General features: G+C 32.7%; 1 protein-coding gene across 24 annotated transcripts in view; it reads left to right on the forward strand.

Moving 5' to 3' along the window:
* LOC138692929 (RNA binding protein fox-1 homolog 2-like) overlaps positions 1-26,204 on the forward strand; it is a 1,380,865-nt gene that overhangs the window by 14,635 nt on the left and 1,340,026 nt on the right. The gene's annotated exons all lie outside the window — the stretch shown is intronic.

Raw genomic sequence — 26,204 nt, forward strand, 5'->3', positions numbered from 1 at the left:
TATCCTCTTACCATGACGATCATTTTTGTTGTAACATTGCCCTTAGCACAACCATTATTTATGTTAAAATATCGCTCTTGTTATAATGTTGACTTACCACGACCATCATTTTCGTTTTATTGTTGACCTTACCACGACCATTATTTTTGTCTAATGTTGAACTTACCACGACCATATTTTTTTTTTATAATATTGCCATTACCATGACTGTTATTTTAGTCATAATATTGCACTTACTACAACCATTACTTTTGTCATAATATCGCCCATAGCACAACCATCATTTTTGTTATAATATCGCCCTTACCATAACCATAATTTTTGTTGTAACGCCCCTACCAAAACTATAATTTTTGTTACAATATCGCCTTTACCACGACCATCACTTTTGTTATATTGTTGATCTTATCACGACTATAATTTTTGTTAGGCCTATAATATTGCCCTTAGCACAACTATCATTTATGTTATAATATCGTCCTTACCATGACCATAATTTTTGTTATGTTGACCTTACCATAAGCATTTTTGTTATAATATTGTCTTTACTACAACCATCATTTTTGTTATAATATTGTCCTTACTACAACCATCATATTTATTATAATATTATCCTTACTACAACCATCATTTTTGTTATAATATTTCCCTTACTATAACCATCATTTTTGTTATAATATTGTCCTTACTATAACTATCATTTTTGTTATAATATTGCCCTTACTACAACTATCATTTTTGGTCTAATATTGCCCTTACTATAACCATCATTTTTGTTATAATATTGTCCTTGCTACAGCCGTCATTATTATTACAATATTGTCCTTACTACAACCACCATATTTATTATAATATTATCCTTACTACAACTATCATTTTTGTTATAATATTGCCCTTACTACAGCCATCATTTTTATTATAATATTGTCCTTACTACAACCATCATATTTCTTATAATATTGCCAATACTACAACCATCATTTTTGTTATAATAATGCCCTTACTATAACCATCATTTTTGTTATAATATTGGTCTTACTACAGCCATCATTTTTATTATAATATTGTCCTTCCTACAACCATCATATTTATTATAATATTATCCTTACTACGACCATCATTTTTCTTATAATATTGCCCTTACTATAACCATAATTTTTGTTATAATATTGTCCTTATTACAGCCATCATTTTTATTATAATATTGTCCTTACTGCAACCATCATATTTATTATAATATTATCCTTACTACAACCATCATTTTTGTTATAATATTGCCCTTACTATAACCATCATTTTTGTTATAATATTGGTCTTACTACAGCCATCATTTTTATTATAATATTGTCCTTACTACAACCATCATATTTATTATAATATTATCCTTACTACAACTATCATTTTTGTTATAATATTGCCCTTACTACAGCCATCATTTTTATTATAATATTGTCCTTACTACAACCATCATATTTCTTATAATATTGCCCTTACTACAACCATCATTTTTGTTATAATATTGCCCTTACTATAACCATCATTTTTATTATAATATTGTCCTTACTGCAACCATCATATTTATTATAATATTATCCTTACTACATCCATCATATTTATTATAATATTATGCTTACTACAACCATCATTTTTGTTATAATATTGCCCTTACTATAACCATCATTTTTATTATAATATTGGTCTTACTACGTCCATCATTTTTATTATAATATTGTCCTTACTACAACCATCATATTTATTATAATATTATCCTTACTGCAACTATCATTTTTGTTATAATATTGCCCTTACTACAGCTATCATTTTTATTATAATATTGTCCTTACTACAACCATCATATTTCTTATAATATTGCCCTTACTGCAACCATCATTTTTGTTATAATATTGCCCTTACTATAACCATCATTTTTGTTATAATATTGGTCTTACTACAGCCATCATTTTTATTATAATATTGTCCTTACTACAACCATCATATTTATTATAATATTATCCTTACTACAACCATCATTTTTGTTATAATATTGCCCTTACTATAAAAATCATTTTTGTTATAATATTGTCCTTACTACAGCCATCATTTTTATTATAATATTGTCCTTACTGCAACCATCATATTTATTATAATATTATCCTTACTACAACCATCATTTTTGTTATAACATTGCCCTTACTATAACCATCATTTTTGTTATAATATTGGTCTTACTACAGCCATCATTTTTATTATAATATTGCCCTTACTACAACCATCATATTTATTATAATATTATCCTTACTACAACTATCATTTTTGGTCTAATATTGCCCTTACTATAACCATCAGTTTTGTTATACTGTCCTTACTACAACCATCATATTTATTATAATATTATCCTTAATACAACCATCATTTTAATTATAATATTGTCCTTACTACAACCATCATTTTTGTTATAATATTGCCCTTACTATAACCATCATTTTTGTTATATTGTCCTTACTACAGCCATCATTTTTATTATAATATTGTCCTTACTACAACCATCATATTTATTATAATATTATCCTTACTACAATCAACATTTTTGTTATAATATTGCCCTTACTACAACCATCATTTTTGTTATAATATTGCCCTTACTATAACCATCATTTTTGTTATAATATTGGTCTTACTACAGCCATCATTTTTATTATAATATTGTCCTTACTACAACCATCATATTTATTATAATATTACCCTTACTACAACCATCATTTTTGTTATAATATTGCCCTTACTATAACCATCATTTTTGTTATAATATTGTCCTTACTACAGCCATCATTTTTATTATAATATTGTCCTTACTGCAACCATCATATTTATTATAATATTATCCTTACTACAGCCATCATTTTTGTTATAATCTTGCCCTTACTATAACCATAATTTTTGTTATAATATTGTCCTTACTACAGCCATCATTTTTATTATAATATTGTCCTTACTACAACCATCATATTTATTATATTATTATCCTTACTACAACCATCATTTTTATTATAATATTGTCCTTACTACAACCATCATTTTTGTTATAATATTGCCCTTACTACAACCATCATTTTTCTTATAATATTGCCCTTACTATTACCATCATTGTTGTGATATTGTCCTTACTACAGCCATCATTTTTATTATAATACTCTCCTTACTGCAACCATCATATTTATTATAATATTATCCTTACTACAACCATCATTTTTGTTATAATATTGCCCTTACTATAACCATCATTTTTGTTATAATATTGCCCTTACTATAACCATCATATTTGTTATAATATTGCCCTTACTATAACCATCATTTATGTTATAATATTGCTCTTACCACTACCATCACTTTTGTTATAATGTTGAACTTACCATGGTCATAATTTTTTATACATTTTTTACGTTACCACAATCATCATTTTTGTTATAATATTGTCCTTACTACAACCATCATTTTTGTTATAATATGGTCCTTACTACAGCCATCATTTTTATTATAATACTGTCCTTACTGCAACCATCATATTTATTATAATATTATCCTTACTACAACCATCATTTTTGTTATAATATTGCCCTTACTATAACCATCATTTTTGTTATAATATTGCCCTTACTATAACCATCATATTTGTTATAATATTGCCCTTACTATAACCATCATTTATGTTATAATATTGCCCTTACCACTACCATCACTTTTGTTATAATGTTGAACTTACCATGGTCATCATTTTTTATACATTTTTTACGTTACCACATTCATCATTTTTGTTATAATATTGTCCTTACTACAACCATCATTTTTGTTATAATATTGTCCTTACTACAGCCATCATTTTTATTATAATATTGTCCTTACTACAACCATCATATTTATTATAATATTATCCTTACTAAACCATCATTTTTGTTATAATATTGCCCTTACTATAACCATAATTTTTGTTATAATATTGCCCTTACCAATACCATCACTTTTGTTACCACGACCATAATTTTTGTAATGTTGACCTTACCATAAGCATTTTTGTTATAATATTGTCTTTACTGCAATCATCATTTCTGTTATAATATTGTCCTTACTACAACCATCATTTTTATTATAATATTGTCCTTACTACAACCATCATTTATTATAATATTATCCTCACTACAACCATCATTTTTGTTATAATATTGCCCTTACTATAACCATCATTTATGTTATAATATTGCCCTTACCACTACCATCACTTTTGTTATAATGTTGAACTTACCATGGTCATCATTTTTTATATATTTTTGACGTTACCACAATCATCATTTTTGTTATAATATTGTCCTTACTACAACCATCATTTTTGTTATAATATTGTCCTTACTACAACCATCAGTTTTGTTATAATATTGTCCTTACTACAACCATCATTTTTGTTATAACATTGTCCTTACTACAACCATAATTTTTGTTATAATATTGTCCTTACTACAACCACTTTTTTTGTTATAATATTGTCCTTACTACAACCATCATTTTTGTTATAATATTGTCCTTACTACAACCATCAGTTTTGTTATAATATTGTCCTTACTACAACCATCATTTTTGTTATAACATTGTCCTTACTACAACCATAATTTTTGTTATAATATTGTCCTTACTACAACCACTTTTTTTGTTATAATATTGTCCTTACTATAACCATCATTTTTGTTATAATATTGTCCTTACTACAACCATCATTTTTGTTATAATATTGTCCTTACTACAACCATCATTTTTGTTATAACATTGTCCTTACTACAGCCATCATTTATGTTATAATATTGCCCTTACCACTACCATCATTTTTGTTATAGTGTTGAACTTACTATGGTCATAATTTTTTTATATATTTTTGATGTTACCACAATCATAATTTTTGTTATAATATTGCGCTTAGCACAACTATAACTTTTGTTGTAATGTTGACCTTACCTCGACCACGACTATTATTTTTCTGTAATATTGAACTTACCATGACCATCATTTTTGTTATATCATCTCCCTTTCACCCCCCTCTCTCTGTGAGACCGGAAGGGAACATCCCTGTGCACCGTGACTATATGTCAATGTAGTTGATCTTCGATCTGTGTCCAATTTATTCAGTTCGCTCTATGCTGAACTAGAAATAATTCCGTCGAGTTTGAGTATTTTCAACGGAAACATCAATGAAGCTATCCCTGTTAACAGTAAAATTGGTATATGCAACTTCTCTGCCGTACGTGTCATGCTGGTAGTCTAAACATTGTGCATGCAGGCTTCCGTTGTATCATAGCGACGCTATGGCTGTATCACAAACGGATCAGGAGAGCTCAGAGTACTAAATCTGTTTGATGTATCTGGAAATAAAAAAGTACAGTTTCAATTATTTTTTGTATTGAGTGAACGTAAGGATTGAACTACGTGCATTCTGGACCTAATGCTCGATCTCTTTGTGAAGTGGTCTTGTGCAGCATTTGGGTGAATGCATGGATTTTGCCTTTCAGAATAATATTGTCATTTTGTTCCAAACAGTTCAAAAGAAGTGAATATACAGGGTGATTCAGGAGGAATAGTAAATTTTTTAGTGGATAGTGAGCAAAAAAAGTTCATACGTACATGTGTCCAATTTCCAATAGGTATAAATCCAGTAGTACAGAATTTGTACGTAGATTTCTACTTACCCAGATTATTATCTTATTCACCATTGTAAAAACACAATATGAGGAACATGCAAGTTATTCTTTAGAAACGTCAATTTTTCTGCCTAGAATATAAATAAACTCTTCTGCACTTCTGCGATTTGAAATCATCGATTTACAGATGAGGAATGTTGAAATGAACCTCGCATTCTACCTCGTAATTGATGATACCCGATATTACTTCTCAATGAATAACTTTCTCAAATTTCCACTAATTGACGAACAAAAGTTACGAAATTGTTTTCAAACAATCTGTCAATTATTTTACTGGAGACTTTTAATTAAAATTGTGACATTAAATTACTGTAAACTTGCCTATTCCCAACGTAGCTTCCAACTTTGTATTAGCGCCATCAGGAAATATGTTTTCATAGAACAATTTTGCATTCGTACCAATATGATTTTTGTTATCGGATTTTCTATATAATTTTATACATATTATATTATATATGTTGCCAGCAGTCACACATGATAAACATAATTGTAGTCCACGACCGTTTCACTTCAAACAAAAGATAAGATCGTTTTTAAGAAGAAACTTTTACATGCAAACTACAACTTATTTCCAGAGAATGTTAAATATGTCATGTAACAATATCACTAGTTTCTGACCTGTAATGTGTATATTCGACGTAAATAAAAAAAAGAAGAAATAATTTGTTGGAAAGATTTCTTACATTGACGCCAATCCAGTTTGGTCGCCTTGGAAACTCTTACGTCATATACGATAATCCGTGGCTAACGAGAAAGACATGTAGCTACGTCACATTTTTAGTCATAACATGGCCAACATTGAACAAGTTTATATATAAATTCACGCTTAACATGAGTTTAATATAGCAGTTCTTTTATTTTTTAGAACTTTGAACATTTATTTGTATTATTCGATTGTCAAGATGGCCATGACTAGACCATGACAATCACGGTTCTCCAATTCGTGCCGAAGCCTGTCTTTCTCGTTAGACACGCGATAATCCGTGGCTGACGAGAAATATAGGCTACGACGCGACGTCACATTCTTAGCCAATAACATGAGTCTAATATAGCATTTCTTTTATTTTTTAGAACTTTGAACATGTATTTATATTAGACGACTATCAAGATGGCCATGACTAGACCAAGATAACCATGTAACCAAATACCTTACTCTAATAATACCGGACAGCTGTATACTAGCAGCATTGACGTGAGTGCGAAATATCGCGGACCTGACATCTAGCGGAGCGGAATGGAATTACGTCCACAAATACAAATATTAACATAGCGAGATTCGGACTATTGTTTAAAACGAGAGTTCTAATGTGGAATAATATAATATGAAACACTTAAGAAAATAAATGTTGAATAGCATTTAATGTAAAATTATTACCTTATCAGAGCTTCATATTATGAGAATATTGCATACTTCATATTATTTTCCGTAATTAATTGTTACATATTTTTTCTTTGCTTTACTGAGACAAAAATTAGTTCTGACATTAGGAATGAATTTATAATAATGTTTTATATATTCATTGCTGACAATTGCAAAAATAAAAATGTTAGTATCATATTCGGATGCTTGTAATAATTAGTAAAGGCATGTAGACAACAATAAAACTTAATTTGCTGAAACCACAACATTTCCAATATATTTTAACTTCTGTTCATTTATTAGGTGTAATAAAAAAGCTAATTTTTATTGTTCTATCAACACAGAGACAAAGGCATTAGGTCTAATGACGAATTTTGTTGACTCACGTTTTATGAACTGTCGGAAATCGAAAGTACGATTTGGAGCAATTTGTAATGCTGTAATTGTCACAATTATAAACAGCACACATACACCCTGACATTTTAACACAGCACTAATTAATAAAACTATTAACTAGCCCAGCAACAATATACATTGCAGTTGATTACAGCTTGTTTCGCGAGTATCTCCACACCGGCCGCCTAAGTAGCAGCACCAGCGTCGTTCGCACTGGAACTGCTAGCTGTCCGGTATTATTATGATAAGGTATTTGATGTAACTCCGATTCGCGCTGTAGTCTGTCTTTCTCGTTAGCTACGCGATAATCTCAGTAATGTGAAGGAGTCCATTTCAATGCAATGGAGTAGTCCGCAAATATACATTAACCTAGTTGGAAGAGTCTATTATAATATAATAATACTCCCTCTGTTCGAAAACATGGTATAGGAAGATGTAATTTTTTCCGTTCCAAAATATGGTATACATTTATTAAAGTTCTCAGTAATATAATGCAACTTCAATACGTTTTCTAGATATTTTTGTTTGCTAAATGAACATAAGAGAAAATAATATATAAAGTACATTTCATTCTTTCTGATGTCAACTTAATAAAAGGAAAAACAAACACTGCTTTGAGAGAGGAAAATTAACATAAAACTGCAATAAATTACAACCCTTTTTATACTACTATTGTACAGCGACATCATTTTATTTTTACTTCAATTTTTATTGTACCTGAGTTTTTGAATGTACTTCACTCCCACCCCCTTCTACAAATGAAGTTCAACCGTGCTCCACACAGATCCAAGACCGCATATACAGTCATAGTAGCCTTACGGTCATAGTAAACAGTACGTTCCAAAAATATGTTCGCGTTTCCCAGTGACGAAAAAGCTTTCAATATTGAATCATTTTCGCACAGATATTGTCGTCCATTTGCCTACGTCGCATCCCGGTTTCCCCCACCAGCTTTTATTCGCCAGCTAGTGGCTGGGCTGTCTTAGCTCTTTTCTGAGAACATTAATTTCTGTTAGGAAATTGACGTCTACGTAATATTATACAACTGTTTAAAATAACTTAAATAAAAGGACTTCGTTAAGTAATTAACTGTCACATGATTTCCTCCCTTTCTACGACTCTACGACATAACCACTTGGACGGACAGTAGATAGCATGTCTGAGTAATTTTATCTTTTCGGATCGGGCAGAAGTGAAGATTGAATTTACAGTATTTAAGGTACTCTTTTATAGAGTAGGTACAGAATTATTTCAACATGAGTTACTAGTACGAAGAACGAAACTGGTAAATGAGATTAGGTGCAATAGTCTATAGTGCGATAATATGCACATTAGAACTGAAGCCTGTATCGAAATGAACGGCCACCATTTAAAAAAAAATGTGTTTAAATATCCATATTATGATTATGTTTCAATTTAACTTCATTCTCTATATTGTACGCAAATGTGACAGTATAATATACACTGCATAATGAATACGTCCACATGGACAGCTCAGTTCGTGAGTAAAAACAATCACTGTTAATACTGTACGGTATTTTGATTAAACAAAAACCTAATCAAAATGATCAAACCCAAAAGCGCAATATTTCCTAGTTTACGTAAATAGATGAACTAATTTTCTTCCTTCCTGTACCTAGTAAAGTGATTTGTTTTTATATTATGCTAGTACCATCGAACTCCAGTCGTGGAAGGGGGTAGCAAACGGCGCTGATCCAGAGGTATAGGGAAGTTAATATTAAAAATGTTAGTAAAAATAAAATGATGTCCCTGTACTTTAGATGTTGTTCCGCTTTCTGCAACAGAAATATCACAGCAGGTGCCCATTTGATTTCTGTTCACAATGAACTACTTAAATATTACAGTTTGATTCACCACAGAAGATTGTAAACATTCACAACTGCTCTGTCTGATAATCCCTTCTCTACTGAACAGATTACCACACAATGAAACATTCCGTAGCGCATGCCCAATAGTCAAACTTGTTTTGTATGTTACTGTACCATATTGTGGAGCGGAGGGAGTACCAAAAGTTTAGGCTTCACGAGTTTTGAATCTAATAGCCTCATATCCAAAATTAAATTTTAGCTCCGGAATATAAAGTGTTAAAAATTGTGTGATCAAGGCGTAAAAATTTTAGCGTTAAAATAAGTGATCTAAAGAAATTTTCAACAATCTAAACTTCTCTTTTGATTCCAGAAGATTAAAATCCCTGTCTGTCAGATTATCTCGAATAGCTTCGTTCGTCTGTGTAACTGTCTCTCCAGCATGTTATATCATTATATTCACATTCCACTTTCTGTTATAATCTTTTTAATCTATTTTATATTACCGTAAATTTTTTGTCCTCATTCTTCATTTTAGCTATCTACGTTTTCCAGGAAATAACATTAAATATGAATATAGAGGCTTCCAAGAACGGTTTCGTTAGACCCATTTTAATAATATAATAGACGCAACGGGCTATCAAATTTTCATGCTACGACAAATGTTTGAAAAGAATTAAAAGATTCAGAATTATAGCTCACCTCTTGTTCATAGAATTTAAATCAGTACACAATACATTATTAACAGAAAAGAGCTTTATCTGTTTACTACTGTCTGGTATACAATATTTTATCCAGTACGATGTATAATAAATCGTTACATTAAATATAATAATAATAATTAAATATTCAATATTTAAGAGACCCATATAAAATTATCTGTAGTAATCCCAGACCTCGAGTGACATTTATTACGACTATTTCGTGAATAAAATAAAAATATAAATAATATATCCCTAAAATTCGCTCACAAATTGTTAATAATTGTATATTTACGAATACTTAACCTATTCAGACAATGTGAAGTCGAGATAGATTGAATATCGATTACTGCAATAAAGAACTTCGATGTTATTATTCAGTAATGCCAATTGCGAAAAGCGAAATACAGGTTTAACAATGTTAATTATATGACGTACTGCACTTTTCTCTTATTGTTATAACAAATACGTTTTCATTATCTGCTGAAATCACAATATCATTTAAACATTTTATAATATAATTACAAATAACCTGATTAATTAAATGAAGAATTGTTGAAATCGCAGTTATCAAATCTGAATGAAGGAGTGTAATTTTTTCAGATAGCCTACAATAGACATGGAATTAGAAGATGAAGATATGGAAGTAGAATTGCACACTTTATTTAGTACTTCGTCGTTACATTACACACTACATCGAGAACTAAGAACTATGTAATATTGTGTGGAAATAGCTATATAGCAATGCTTATGTATTCGCACGAGACATATGTTGCTAAACAGTAAAGCCATCTCTGTATAGATAATTAAAACACGTATTTTATTACGCCATCGCCATACGGAAGGCAGTTTGATCAAAGACCTTGTATATAATATAAAAGGTCTTTGGGTTTGATATGCGCTGAATTGAACCCATCAATTAAGTTGTATTTTATCTACAGGAAACAATGATACCCGCAGTTTAAGATTGTCCTCAAGCAGGATTTTTTTTATAGATATCTTCAATGTTTGTGCATGATGTGACTACCACAGCTAAAAGAAGAAATAAGTGGTATTTTCAGCGGAATGACGACTTAATTAGGTGGTGTGTTGCCGAGAGAGAAAGTAATACGTCCGTTGAGCCTTATGACATTCCAGCCTCCTCCCTTGTGTACGAATGAAATGAAAAGAGAGAAATCGATCACGTGGCCTACACAGTCTTATCCCTAGGTCGGTCAGTCTATCGTGCTGTGGCCGCATTGAAAATTCCTTTTGTCCTAGGGATCTCAGTCTCTTTCCTCCAGGGTCCAGTGCGCGTACCCAGCATCCCGTAGGATAAATTACTCTGTACACTGAGAATACAGTTCGGAGCTTTTGGAGATTAAGGTTATCTCCCTCGGCCTCGGATCGGAAAAGCAAATAGGATCCCTGCAAGACGTCTCCTTCCCTTGCGCAAACATGGAGCCCGCGGAAGCTCGGTCTTAATGCGTTCTTTGCACGAGGGACACGAGTTCTTCACCCCTTCGCACACTTAAGCCTTGTTAACCTCTTTTACAGATATTTCACAACAGATTGTTCCTCACGTTTTGTGTAGATCACTAATATTGTCTTTCAAATGGTAGCCACCGACTTAGCTCAGCCGGTAGGTCGTTTTCTTGCTGCTTCTGAGTGCCGCTCGGTCGTGAGTTCGATTCCTCTTGCGCAGATTACCTGGTTGGGTTTCTTTCCACACAAATAACATCATACAGATCTTCTATTCCTTCGTACCTGTCGTCTCGCTTCACTTACCTTTGTTCCCACCACAATCTGAACACACGCTCTCGCCATGAAACAATACTAACAATACCAACCCATCGCACCTCTCATACTCATCGTCTTCCACAATAGCCTTGCCAAGGCTCTAGAATTCACTACCTGCTAGCATCAGAGACTGTAGAAATAAAATTGATTTCTAACACAAACTTACTATGATCCCAGAAATCTGTAGAGTAGAAAGACGAAATAAGACCTCTGCGCATACGGTATGTTGAAGGACTAGGACCAATGACCGCTCTGGAGAGAGCATTGTTTGAACGAAGCGAGCTTGAAGGGAGGGGATCTATAGACATTCAGAAATCCAGCCACACTTTCTGTTAATACCACGGGCGGGTTGAAAGACGTCCTTTCGTACCGTTTTATTGGTCAAAAGTAGTGTGACGTAGTAAAAGTGTAATAGTCCTGGTAACTACTTTCGTTGTATAAATTGGGAGGGGGAAAAAGGATTACGCGTTGTACATTCACAGTCAGGATAGTAATCTGTGGACGGACGATTATTCTGAAGGGGAATTTTATGGGTAAGAATATATTCATAATGTTTCATATCAATAGGAGTAAATCTCGGTTGCTATTATCTTTGGTGCTACGGGAGCATGAAAACAGATTTTTGTTCCCCGTGGATTAATCCATTGCATATTAAATAATGAGTAATATATAATAATTACGCGTCGAAAATTATATATAGGCTACTCATTTGTTTAGTGATTTATATTGTTCAATTTTTCTCTCACATTTCTCTCTCGAATCTGACAGATTACATCTGGCTGGTATAAATTAATTTACTGATAAATATTTATATATTCGTTGCCAATGCATACAGCTGTTGGTGCAGTTAATGGGGACGCTTATTTATCATTGTTCCACTCGCCACTCCAATCATTGCAATATGTATAGAGTGAACCGTAAGTAACGTCATTCATTTTAGGGTATTGTTCTTTGAGAAATTTCAAACAAAAAATTGTAATACAATTTTGCTTGTTTTCTCTTCCTTCTTGAGGAAAAAAAAAGTTTTATGTGAAAAATTTCATAGCGTGTTTTGGGAAAGCTCAGTCAATTTAAGAGGGCAATGTATTATGATAATAAATGATTGAAATAATTTTAGTTTTGCACTTTAAATGTGTAGAAATTTTACGCGAACAATGTACCATTTTAAAATCCCTTTTCTAAACGAAAACTTTTGCACTTTAAAACCACGGTAAGTTTTATGCATTAAAATAACAAATTATGCACTGTTAAAATTAAAATTAAAAAAAAAAACTTTACTGTTATTGATGGTTTTTCTGTTACCTATACAAAATAATATTAATTGCTTGTTCTTCAAACCACTGCTTAAGCAATACACTTCTGACACATTTTTCGTTAGGAATCGTTGATAAAACTGATGATGGTGAGTATGGGATACGATAAAAGAAGTAATTAATGAATGGCATGTAATGTATCTTCTCTTCATGTGAAGCGACATTCCGAAATTAATCCCAGCTCACAACACGTTTTTCACTATGGTTCACTCGAAGTGCGTCGTACGTGTGTATTATCTCTTAGTATTGCAGAAGTCGCGATTATAAATCGAAGAGTGGTCGCACAGGTCTGTAGCTGCTCTAGATACCAAGATACCAGAGGCAGGGTAACTGGAGAATGCGAAGCAATAGAACGTTCACAGTGGTGTCAAACGATTCGTAACAAACTAGGCTATAATCTAAATTGAGCAACAATCAGCAGTAGAGAAGCCAAATTGAAAAAAAAAAATCGCAAGTGAACGTCAGTGGAGAGACAAAATGCATTATCTCTATGTTTATGCAGAGCAAATGGGAGCGGATATATGGACAATCGATAGAAAATGACAATTGAATTTTAAAAAGAAACAACCATAGTCCAAAAACATAAATTTTCAGGATAAACAAAAAAACTATCTGACATGAGTGTTGTTGACACTTCAAGTATGAAATTCATCATTCCATTTCTTAAGGTGTTGTAGAAACTTGGAAAAACTGAAGTACATTTATAACTAGGGAAAGGAAGTTCATGCCCTAAAAATGTGAAGAATATGTATGCATTTATGCCGTAAAAATAGATAAATATGCTACAAAATATGCATTATCAGTCTGAGATTATTTTAACAGAATAATAAGGTATAGCTAACTTACGTTTATTCTGTGGATTTTGAAGTGCTTGCGTCATTGCTGAATGCTCCATTTATGCTGTCACAGTTAACAACTAAGCAGTGACGTATGTTTCCTGTTGTCATTCTTCGCCTGTTGTATCTCAGCATAGCTTTGTAGCGCGAAAAACTTCGTTCTACGTCACAAGAAGTAAGAGGGGCTCGCACAAAAGCTGTGAGCTGTTCTATAGAAAATTTTGTTGGTTTTTGGGGTGTTTTTCCTTTGAGAATATCTTGAATTTCTTTAAGTTGATAATAGCCAGGATTTTTGGAGAGAATATTTGCTGTTTTCTCGTTCACTTTATCTCCTACATTTCCTGGAACTGATGTTAAACTGGATATTGTTCTATCGAAATCTGCTGAAGACTGCAGTAAAGGAATACCAATTGCTAACTTGAGAGGCTCCCTATGAGGGCGTCATCGTTACGTTCAAAATTCATAAACATAGATTAGTCGTGTTTACGAGGTTACACACTTTTAGAAATGAGGGAAAGACAAATGAACAAACATAATATGCAGTTTCCCTGCATAAATGTTAAAATATGATGCTTCTATAAATAAAGGCAACGATAGAGAACAAAATTTAGTATTGCGCTTTAAATATACAGAAGTTTGATTCAAACAAATGTAACGTTTTAAAATTCATTTCCAGAACAAATAAGTGAAGTGGGTAGGCACTACGTACATGCATGCATACATACATACATATAGTACATACATACATATAGTACATACATACATACATACATACATACATACATACATACATATAGTACATACATACATACACACATATACATACATACATACACACATATAGTACATACATACATATAGTACATACATACATACATACATACATACACACATATACATACATACATACATACATACATACATACATACATACGTACATACATACACACATATAGTACATACATACATACACACATATAGTACATACATACATACATATAGTACATACATACATACATATAGTACATACATACATACACACATACATACATACATACATACATACACACATATAGTACATACATACATATAGTACATACATACATACATATAGTACATACATACATACATACACACATACACATACATACATACATACATACACACATATAGTACATACATACATACATATAGTACATACATACATACATATAGTACATACATACATACATACATACACACATATACATACATACATATAGTACATACATACATACATACACACATATACATACATACATACACACATATAGTACATACATACATACATATAGTACATACATACATACATACACACATATACATACATACATACATACATACACACATATACATACATACATACACACATATACATACATACATACATACATACATATATACATACATACATACACACATATACATACATACACGCATATACATACATACATACATACATACATACACACATATACATACATACATACATACATACATACATACATACATACATACATACATACATACATACATACATACATACATACATACATACATACATACATACATACATACATACATACATACATACATTGTATTTTGATGTAGGCTATGTAGGGCGTCTATCATTTAATAAGATAAAATCAGATCGAGTTCGAAAAACTGTCCGACCGAGTGGTTATATCGTAGGGTCGGCGAAACGTGGGAAGTCACGTGACAGTTACTTACTCTACAGGGTCCTTTTCTTTCAATTATTTTAAACAGCAAATATTTCCAGGAAAGGTCCTAACACTCCAGCCACTATTATCTGTGCATTTCGAACTGACCGATCAAGGTCACGTACAAACGTACAAAAGTACAAACCACGCGCGAGTCACTGAACTGAAGCACTGGTAATTCCGGCTGTCCCATTTGACTTTACTTGAGGAGAATGGTCCAGGATTTGGGGTAAGCACACATGGCAAATGCAGCCAGTCGCTTGACGTTGAGCCGCCAGTTCGAAATGCACAGATAATAGCGTTTACTGAGAGCTCAGCAGAAACAGGTGGGAGAAATCGAGATGCGACATAACCACTCGGACGGACAGTATGTAGGACAATTCGTATTACAGCCAATCCACTACGGTCGTGATTATGGGAACAATCTTATTTGTCATAATTCAGTCCACGGAAACGAAGTCAGAAGCAAATCTCAATAAGCAAAGGAACAGAAACATTAATTCCCAGAAAACGAAGTTATTTCCACTTCTGTGAAGGAACGGCAGTAGTCAGAATGTGACGTCACTGCACGAGTCAAGAAACTCTGACTGGAGTTTTATGTGCAACACTTCCGCTGTGCAGGCAATCAAGAGCGGCTGAACTCTCATCAAAACGAGGAGTGGATACAGCGCTGCGTCGTTTGTTTTATGGACAGCAGCCTACAGGGATCTGCTAAACCACAGACACTTTTCATCCTATCTTAACTTTTATAGAACTTTACTAAAATTAATTACTTCTGAACTTTGCCATTGCTCACTCATAAGGATACTTGTCATTGAAGGCACAGATTCCATCTTTGATACATCCTGCCGGATTTAGGGAAATTATTATTATTATTATTATTATTATTATTATTATTATTATTATTATATTTCATACAGGGTGATTTACGAAGTTGTTCCCCGGTTTATGGAGGTGATTCCTGAGGTTATTTGGAACCAAAAATGTAAATAAATTAATGGAATCACATTCATAATTACGGAGTTACAACACATTTTCGAAACGCGTCATAGTGAATGGAGCGCTAAGCAATGTTTGTTGTTAACACCCTTATATTACTGCATCTGGTGGTGGATGAAAGACATCGTGTATCAGGTTAAGGTACAAACACACGAAGAGTTGCTTCAACGCATTCTGGATGCCGCGGCGACAGTAAGGAACAAACGTGTGTAGCTATGAAATGCTACGCGTGTGGTTCACACCCGTGCAGACCGTTGCCTCGTTATTTATTTAGGTATATATTTATTCATTCATTTTTATTTATTTGTTTATTCATTTAATCACTTATTTATTCATTTACTTATTTCCTTATGTTCTTATTTATTTATTTTTATTCATTCATTAATTTAATCATTTATTTATTTATTCATTCACTTATTTTCTTATGTTCTTATTTACTTATGTATGTATGTATTTATTTATTCATTCATTCATTACTTTATTTATTCATTCAATTAATCATTTATGTATTTACTTATTCATTTATTTACGTATTTATTTATTTACCTGTTTATTTATTTACTTATTTATTTATTTACTTATTTACGTACTTATTTATTTATTTATTGACATTTATTTATTTACTTATTTACTTAATTATTTACTTACTTATCTAATTATATAGTTAGTTATTTACTTATTTATTTAGTTATTTACTTATTTCTTTATTTATTTATGTATTTATTTATTTATTTATTCATTTATTTTTTATTTATTTATATATTCATTTAATCTTTTATATATTCATTTACTTATTTCCGTATGTTCTTATTTATTTATTTTTATTCATTCATTAATTCAATCATTTATTTATTTATTCATTCATTTAATCATGTATTTATTTATTTACTTATTTATTTAGTTATTTACTTATTTATTTTTTATTTATTTATCTACTTATTTACTTAATTATTTATTTACTTATTTAATTATTTATTTATTTATTTATCTACTTATTTACTTAATTATTTATTTACTTATTTAATTATTTATTTATTTATTTATTTATTTATTTATCTACTTATTTACTTAATTATTTATTCATTTATTCATCCATCCATTCATTCATTCATTTATTTATTTGCTAATACCTGTAACATAAATATGGTACACACAGATAAAATTTTAGGTCACTTCTGAAAGATTAGAACTCGCGCTAAAAGGCGGATTCCTGATTTTAAATTAAGTAGCATAATTTATAATACATTTTGTTTTATGTCTGCTACACAATAAGAATATATCAATTTAAATTTACAATTTTTCATTAATTATAAAATTCATTCATAACTTTTTTAAATGAATACTAGAACTATTAGAATTGACAAGATTAGGATATTGAAATAGACATTTTTTATTTATTCTTGGGCCTAAATTATTGCTATGATATTGAGGTTGGCACTTTCCAAAATGTGATTTAAATCCACTACAAATGAAAGAGACTGATACATAAACAATCAATTGTTTATAGTTCAATTATTTTTTTGCATCTTTGTTAATGAAATCCAGAAATAAAAAGTTTCTTTTTGCCGTTTTCAAAATACCATAGGTACGGTAATTCCGTCATTTTGAATGTGATCCCATTAATTTGTTTACATTTTTTTTGTTCCAAATAACTTCAGGAATCGCCTTCACAAACCTGGAAAGAACTTCGTGAACCATCCGGTATAATGCGAGTTTTAGTATTACATCAGAACCGACTTTGATAAGAGGATAAAAAATTTTACGCTTTCCTTCAGACTTTCATCTTATTTAAATGCGTTCAAGCAATGCTAATTACATGACAAATTTTATAATGGGTCGTTAAAGAAGCTAATAAAATTACAACTCAGGAAATTAGCAAGAGTGTAATATTTTTCTTTTCATATCTTACTCGCAATATGAAGTACATTAATCTGTAGATACTGCAAGATAAGTTAATTTCAGATACGCATCCTCTCAATTAGAAGGGATCATAGCTGTATAGTCGTACTACACGCAAGCAAACTTCAAACATATCGCGGCCTCAGAATGACAATTGAGATTTTTGTTGCAAAGTGATAATTTCCAATTCAGAGGATAATTTACAAAGAGGATTATATACATTAAATAAAATATTAAAAGATTTTGGGATGGAAATTTCAGCACAAAAATCAAAAGTAATGGCATTTTTAGGACAAGACCCAGTCAGAAGTAAGATAATACACAATAACCAATGCCTCGAACAAGTAGCCTACAAAATTTCAATTATCTGGGTTGTGAAATATCTTATCAAAATGAAAAAGATGTGAACAAGAAAATTACCAAATTTACACAAATTCTAGGAATAATAAACAATACATTAAAAGCTAAATTAGTACAAAAATCTACAAGAATAAAAATATATAATACACTAGCATTACCCACCCTTTTATACGGAAGCGAGATTTGGATATTAAAGAAAAAAGACATGAACAGAATCAAAGCAACGGAAATGAAATTTTTTAGGAGGACAGCAGGATATACTCTTTTAGACCGAAAAAGGAATGAAGAAATTTTAGAACAATTAGAAGTAAAGTCATTAGAAGAAAAAATCAGGAGATACAGATTCAATTGGCTAGATCATGTAAGAAGAATGTAAAATTCAAGAATCCCAAAAAGTATGATGCAGTATAAACCTAAAGGACATCGTCGACCAGGAAGACCTTTTAGACGACTGCTAGATGGGGCCGAAACAGGTCTACAAAGGCCTAATTCGTGAAGGATGATGATGATGATGATGATGAATTCTGCTATTTCACAGCTATCTGCCATATAAATTATATGTTGATATCTCAATTATTGTTCGTGATAAAATTAGTTTGAAAAGGTTCTTATCTGCATTGATTTTGTTAACAACCAGACTTTTAAAATGCTCTCCTGTAAAATTTACCGAACACTAGATAGAAGCTTGTCTTTCTGAACCCTCGATATGGAACAACTATGTTACTACTTTAGTTCAAATATTTATTCTGTTTGCAAGATACGAAAATTTACAGTCTAAATTGAAATTGATAGCATATTACAATCCAATCATAATTCACGTGCTAACAAAGGTAGGCTATATAACATTGCAATATTGAACTGCAAAAAGAAACGATGTTAGCAATTGACGGCTCTGCAAAAACGAGGTAACTCCAGTTATACAAAGTTGTGGAAAACAACAAACACATTATAAAAAATTAAAATTTTAACTGAGTCTTTTTTCGGAGTCTGTCTTAGGTAACTAGAAGTTTCATTTTCACTCACTCGTTTATTATATTAGTAATTTGGGGGGGGGGGTTTAAAATATAAACAAATAATGGAGCTACTCTCTTTTTGCAATAAAAATAATGGGTGGTGAAAAAATTCTACCCTCATTTTTGTTATCAGCAAATGCCATTACACAAGAAATAGCAGAAATTGTACATTTAAGGGGTTAGGTACAGCTTACAGCAGTAAAATTTTGAAAATATTCAACATTTTTTTTCCTCCTTTACTGTTCTTGTACAATAATGAAAATTAGTATGTGTAAAACACTGTCCTTCTGCTGTATGAAGGAAATATTTTTACGATTTGAAAATATATATATATATATATATATATATATTTCAAAATTCGGTTCGCTGTGCAATGATGAAGCGTTTCTCTCATAACTCAAAAACTATCCAACATCCCGTGATGAATTTTTTGTGAGTATTTATGCATGCCATATCTACAATATGATGCAAGATCACTTCTCTATCTTTGATAGATTGTCTGATAAAAAAATAAATTAATTTTTAAAAATTGTCAAATATCATTATTTTCTTCTAACACCAAATAAAAAAAAATTATTTATTAAGGAATGTAGTTGAAAGAGCATGATATTGTAAACATGAGTTTCAGCAATAAAATAAAAGAGAGAGAACATGAAAAAGTTAACAAGTTTATGAGTTATGACGGAAACGTTGCATCACTGCACAATAAACTGCCATCATTTTGAATTTGAAAAAAAAAAAAAAATTAAATCGTAAAAAGATTTTTTTCATATAGCAGAAGGACAGTGTTTTACACATACTGATTTTCATTATTGGACAAGATACAGTAATGGAGGGAAAAAAATGTTGAATATTTTAAAAAATTTTACTGCTGTAAGCTGTACCTAACCCCTTAACAAAATCAATGTTAACCAGTGTTATTGACAAGATGATAACATTAGCTATGACAATTTGTTTATTTTTCCTTTAATGTTACTTAGGGGAGAGTCGGGTAGTATCGGACATCGGGTAATATCGGACAGTACGTTTCTTTCATCTACCACCACATGGTAGCACCTGAATGACATGGTTACGTTTCTCTATGAGACATCACAGAAACGTAACCATGTCAATCAGGTAATATCATCTTGTGGTAATTGAAAGAAACTCACTGTCCGATATTACCCGATGTCCGATACTACCCGACTCTTCCCTACTACTATAAATCTTTGCTTATCTTAGTTGTAAACTACTGCGTTACTCTTGCAAGGAAATGCTTGATGTCAAATGATCAAGAATAGGGAGGGTGGAATGAGTTGATAACGTCGCGTCACCAGGATCAGTTTCTAAGTTAATGTAATCAAATGGAATAAAAATAGAAGGAAATAAATAGAGACTGCCAGCAGACGCCGCTCTTTACCCCAGTGATAAAGTTCCTACATTTTAGGAGCAGATCCCGGAATATCGACAATGAAGCATTTGTTGCTCGGGCATAGTTTTGACTCCGGTCATATCCTCTGGACTGACTCACAACACAGTGGAAAGCGTTTTAATAAATGTCGAGTTGTTACTGCTTTGGTCTTCTTACTTCCGTCGGCATTTCCGCTCCAGTTTTTATAGCTACGAAGAACAACGGGCGATTGTACGGGTGCCTCGAACCATGGAAGGTGATAGCGATAGCCTCTGAGCTGCGTTGGTGAGCAACTGGCACAACTGATTTCTTTTTTATTATTTATTGTGGACTCTTCTTGTAGATTTCACTCGGAGCTCGCTGTACACCGACAATGGGATGTATGCATCGACAATTCTCACCTCTTTTTAAATTGTATTACGTAAACGATAGCCGGTTTTCTTGCCATTATGTTTATATTTGTGCATATTTACGTTCCACTGGAGGCCTTGGCGTGTTTGCGTTCAAATGAAATAAGTGTTAAGTCTTAAGGCTGGTTCACAATAAACCGGAAACGAGAATCGGAACGAAAACGAAAACGGTAAAATTGTTAAAATGTATACATTTAAATGTGAGCATTCACAATTAACGAAAAGCTTGCCGGAGCCCGAGATCGGGAACGGAGAGTTGGCCAACTTTCAACTTTTGTGTTCACGTTTCCGATCACAGCCCACTAGATTCATTCTATTGCCATCTAAAAGCTATTTTGTCGTCGTATATTTTGTAGCAAGAATAACGTGACATAACCTATGCATTATTTTGTTCTGTGCTGTGCATCATGGAGTAAGTTTTATTTGATGAGATTCTAATATTGAAATCCTCACATTTACGATAAGCGGCGCGCCTCGTATAAAGATGAGAAAATGAAGGAGAATACGTGGGTTTCAATAGCTGCATCTTTGAACACCGATCGGAAGCGAATCATATTTTATTACTGTATTGGTTGTATTACACACTACATATTCACGCTTCAATTCAATAACTACTGTTGTGTTCATTTTTGTTCTATTACAAATGTTTCTTCTCTAATTATTTTACGTTATGGTAGACTTAAAATAGGTTGTGATAATAAAGATGCATGGGCATATTTATAGTACCGTACCTAATGAAATGTGTCAGTTGAAATTTCGAAGTTGGTTAACCTGTGTTTATGTTGGCTGCCTTGTACTCATGAGAGAACGCCATTGGTCAATTATACACAAATAACATCAGAATGCGTAATATCGACTTTACATATCGTTATTGACATGCATATCGGTATGCATAGTCGTCTACGTTCTCGATTTATTGTGAATCAAAAATTTTCATATTACGTCCTCTGCTTCTCGTTTTCATTCTGGTTCTCGTTCCCGGTTTATTGTGAACCAGCCTTTATTAGTATTACAGGGACATCATTTTATTTTTACTAAAATTTCTAATATTAACATGGCTATACCTTTGGATTAACGGTTGAGAATCGGAAACACTGTTTGCCATCCCCTTCCATGACTGGAGTTCCATGATACTGTCGTAAAATACGAACAAATCAATTTACTATAGTGCGACGCTGTTATTCCCGGCGTGACTCCTCCTCTTTGCTTACATCTTAGGAAGTCAAGGCTCTATAAAGTCTAGGTAGGTAGTATCGTTCGCAATTTTTGTTCTTTCGTTGCCGAGCTACCAGACTAGGGATCTATTTTCCACACCGTTAAACATTATCATGTCGTAGCTCCTATTATAATAAATCAAACGCACTGTAATTGAGCGGCAAATAACGTCCTCGTGTGCTTTCTGCGAACGCCAACGAAAGGGCCAAAATGGCTGACGATTATATTAAGTATTTATCGAGCCTTAGGAAATGCATGACGTCTTCATCAGCGAATCACAAGACGCACACGTTTAAATGTAGCCGACCTGCAACGTGATTGGCTGCCGGAAATTAGAGCGACGGGACTATAGGTATAGGAGGGAAGAAAAGTAGTTCATCCATTTACGTAATAATAATAATCCATGGCGCTACAGCCCACGAAGGGCCAACACCGACCAACCGGCTCTTGGTCTCACGACCACATGCAGAAGCAGAGGTGGACGATCATCCAACCAGAATGGAGGTATCGTGTCCTTAGCACAATGAGCCCCCCAGCCGTTATAGCTGTTTGCTTAACCGGATTTCGCTAACTATCGTAGCTCCCCAAGTGCATCACGATGCTGGGTGTGCACCGGTCCCATACACTGACCGAAATTTCATGATAAAATTTCTTCCCCTATGAGGACTCGAACCAGCACGCATTCCTTAACGCGAGTCCTAGGCAGGATGCCTTAGTCCACGACGCCACGGCGCGGGACTATCCATTTTCGTAAACTAGGAAATATAGAGATTTTGAGTTTGACAATTTTCATTAGGTTTTTGTTTAATCAAAACACATTATTGTATTAACAGTAAGTGTTTTTACTTACGAACTGAGCTATCCAATCGGACGTATTCATTATGCAGTGTACATTATACTGTCTACAGCACATTAGCGTAGGCCTACTATATAGAGAATGAAGTTAAATTGAAAAATAATCATTGTATGGATATTTAAACACATTTTTTTTTAATGGTGGCCGTTCATTTCGTTACAGGCTTCAGTTCTTTTGTGCATATTATCACACTATAGACTATTGTACCTAATTCCAATTACCAATTTCGTCCTTCTTATTAGTAACTCATGTTGAAATAATTCTGTACCAACTCTATAAAAGACTACCTTACGTACTGTAAATTCAGTCTTCACTTCTGCCCGATCCGAAAAGATGAAATTATTCAGAGATGCTATCTACTGTCCGGTGTATCCTCAATTTTAGGAGCTGTTAATTTTATCTCCACAACAATTAATATAAAACCAATTAATATAAAGCCAGAACGAATTCCCCTTTTCGTATGATCAGTAGCTATTACAGCATTATTATTATTATTATTATTATTATTATTATTATTATTATTATTATTATTATTATTATTATTATTATCACTGCCAGTACTGGCTGGAGCAATTACTATATTATTAACTGACCGAAACCTAAATACATCGTCCAAGTGGTTTTGTCGCAGGGTCGTAGAAAGAAGGGAAATCACGTGACAATTAATTACTTAACGAGGCCCTTTTATTTAAGTTATTTTAAACAGTTGTATAAGATTACGTAGACGTCCAATTCCTAACAGAAATTAATGTTTTCAAAAAGAGCTAAGACAGCCCAGCCACTAGCCTTTATAGAGGGGCGAGAAGAAGCGGGTGGGGGAAACCGGGATGCGACGTAGGTAAACAGACGACAGTACCTGTGCGAAAATATGATTCAATATTGAAAGCTCTTTCGTCACTGGAAAACGCGAACATATTTCTGGAACGTACTATACTCAGCAACTCAGTACTGTTCACTATGACCGTAAGGCGACTTTGACTGCATACGCGGCCTTGGTTCTGTGTGGAGAACGGTTGGAAGTTTACTAGTAGAGGGGGTGGGAGTGATGTAACGTATATTCAAAAACTCAGATACAATAAAAATTGAAGTAAAAATAAAATGATGTTTCTGTACAAACAGGGTGACTTACGAGGATTTACCGTCCCTTACGGAGATTATTTCCGAAGACATTCTGAACAAAAAATGTCATATAAATATTTGTCCCAATCTCAATATTTTCAGAGTTACACTAATTTGAAGTTGTTCGTAAAATATCGTTATTCTTGAGTTTCAAAGGTAAAAGAATATTACAGATAAAGAATGAACTTTTCGGGAGGATAATTTCTTCAATTATCTGGTATTCTGAAGCTAAAAAGGGACAAAGCTGAACACAAAGAGACACAGGTGGTCGCACCTTACGTATTCTATGTTTAAATGTGCAGCACAGTAAAGGTCTGCACCTATCTTTATTTTATTAACACATTTACTGATATATTATGTATTTTACCAGAACTTGGTTTGATACATGTATATAACAAAAATGACTTAATCTGAAGTTCATGGACACTTTCTCACTCGTTTATCACTACTTAGCGACACAGTCATTGCACAAATTTTATTGCCGTGTGCAAGACTCGTGAAATTACCTCTTGCAGACAATGCATTCAATCCAGTACATTTTTTTTTGTCATCATTCTTTTAGGCGGCGTTTAAGGGTACGGTAAGGAAGCCCGTATGCTTGGGATGCTTGAAAATACTTCATACCCCCTGTTCTAACATGTTCCATCGCAAGTTGAAGACTGTCCTCAATCCACTGACCTCTATCAGAGGACCTTACATAATGTTTACGTATTCCCTGCAATAAAACCAAAAATAAAACTCTTGCAACAAGTTGCCATCTTACCCCGAAAGAAAGTGAGCATCTTCCCCAAGTATCGGGGTAAAATGCCTAGTGCTGTGACGCAGCCTAAGATGGCGGAACAAGGTCGTTGGTTGTTAACAATACAAACTTTAGACTCTTTACTATAGCCCCGTCGCTATAATTTCCGGCAGCCAATCGCGTTGCAGGTCGGCTACATTTAAAAGTGTGAGTCTTGTGATTCGCTTATGAAGATGTTCTTCATTTCTTAAGGCTCGATAAATACTTATATAATCGCCCGCCATTTTGGCTCTTTCGTGGCGTTCGCAGAAAGCACACGAAGACGTTATTTGCCGTTCAATTATTTGCTGAATTACAGTGCGTTTGATTTATTATCATAGGAGCTACGACATGATAATGTTTAACGGTGTGGCAAATAGATTCCTCGTATGGTAGCTCGGGAACGAAAGATCAAAAATGGCGAACGATACTACCTACCTAGATTTTATAGAGCCT

This window comes from Periplaneta americana, chromosome 17, assembly GCF_040183065.1.
Source record: "Periplaneta americana isolate PAMFEO1 chromosome 17, P.americana_PAMFEO1_priV1, whole genome shotgun sequence".
Lineage (NCBI taxonomy): Eukaryota > Metazoa > Arthropoda > Insecta > Blattodea > Blattidae > Periplaneta > Periplaneta americana.